Consider the following 1,524-nt stretch of genomic DNA (forward strand, 5'->3'; position numbering starts at 1 on the left):
GTCCCTGACCACCATTTTTAATCCATTCACTACTGCACGGTCCTACAATCTAATGACCTCTTCAAGGCTCCACCTTTCAATTACCATAACAGGATTCCCCACCCTCTTAACAGTCCCAGTGGGAGCTAAGTTTCCAGTACATAAAACTTGGGGAACACAATTCAAGCTTCAGTGAGTTTTGGGGGGACATATTTCAATTCACTATACCCACCATGTCTGGCACATGGTCTGCACTTGAGAAGGGTTTGTTGAATGAATGTATTACTGTGAACCTTAATCTACCTTTCTGAAATTCACTATGTTCACTGTACAAATTACTTACCGCATTCTTGTAAACAAAACCATAAATGTGAAAGCAGTTTGTCAATTGTAAAACATGATACTTGTTTTAAAGCTGTAGGATAGATATTATGTTGCAAATACATATAATGGAGTACCTATGTTGTGCTCACAACTGTTTTTTTTGAGTCTTGCTTACTCCACTCAAGTTGGACACCCCAAAAAACACTGTATTAGAGAAATTATCCAGTCATGTAATACAAAAGTTTTTTAGGAAAAAACTTCATTAGTCTGATTGCTTCCTATTACCATTTCCTAAAGTGGTTTCTATCATATTCAGGTTGCCTGTTTTCTACTAAGTAAGCATTAATCAATGGCAAGTAGTTACACTTTTCTCCTGGTCCAGGTTAGATCCTATCTTGTCCCTCATTTTGATTTTTTTTTTTTTTTTTTTTTTTTTNGAACCCTGGACCTTGGTGTTATCAGCACCACACTCTAACCAACTAAGCTAACCGGCCAGCTGACTCCAGCATTTTTTGAGAGGCATTAGGGCCTTAGCTCTGCCAGGCATTAGGGATACAGCAGGGAACAACACAAGTTTGGTCTCTTCCTGCTCTGAGCTTATAGTGTGCAAGCAATTACATGATTAGTGTTAAGACAGGATGTTCTTGGTGCTCACTGCCTTGGCATCTAACCTAATCTGGGGACTAGGTAAGAATCTTGGAGGAAGTGACATTTAAGAGGAACCTGAAAGAGAAACAGGTCGTTGCCAGAGCAAGTAATGGGTGGTGGTGAAGAATGTTCCAAGTGAAATGATGGCATGCATCAAGTTGGAGATAAGAGAGAGGGCTGTTTAGTGCACTGAAAGACATTGTGAATGTAGTGAGAGATGGGCCTGAGAGATGATGGGGGCCTGGACTGCAGTCATGTGTCTATCTTCACCAGCTTCTGGTGAGTGTTTGAAGTCTGGCTTCTCCCTAAGTCTGCAACGCCTGTGAAGGCAGGAAACTAGTCTAATCCTGTTCACTGCTAAGTCCTACACCTGTCAGGTGCATACCTACTGTATTAGTCCATTTCTGTTGCTTATAACGAAATACTTGAAACTGGGTGGTTTATAAATAAAACAAAATTTACTGCTTACAGTTTCTGAGGCTGGGAAGTCTGAAGTCTAAGGAACATATCTGGTGGTGGCAACAGTCACCCAGGGGCCTCATATTGCAAGACGGTGGAAGCAGAGAGAGAGGG

This window comes from Galeopterus variegatus, unplaced genomic scaffold (genome assembly GCF_000696425.1).
Source record: "Galeopterus variegatus unplaced genomic scaffold, G_variegatus-3.0.2 Scaffold2748, whole genome shotgun sequence".
Taxonomy (NCBI): Eukaryota; Metazoa; Chordata; class Mammalia; order Dermoptera; family Cynocephalidae; genus Galeopterus; species Galeopterus variegatus.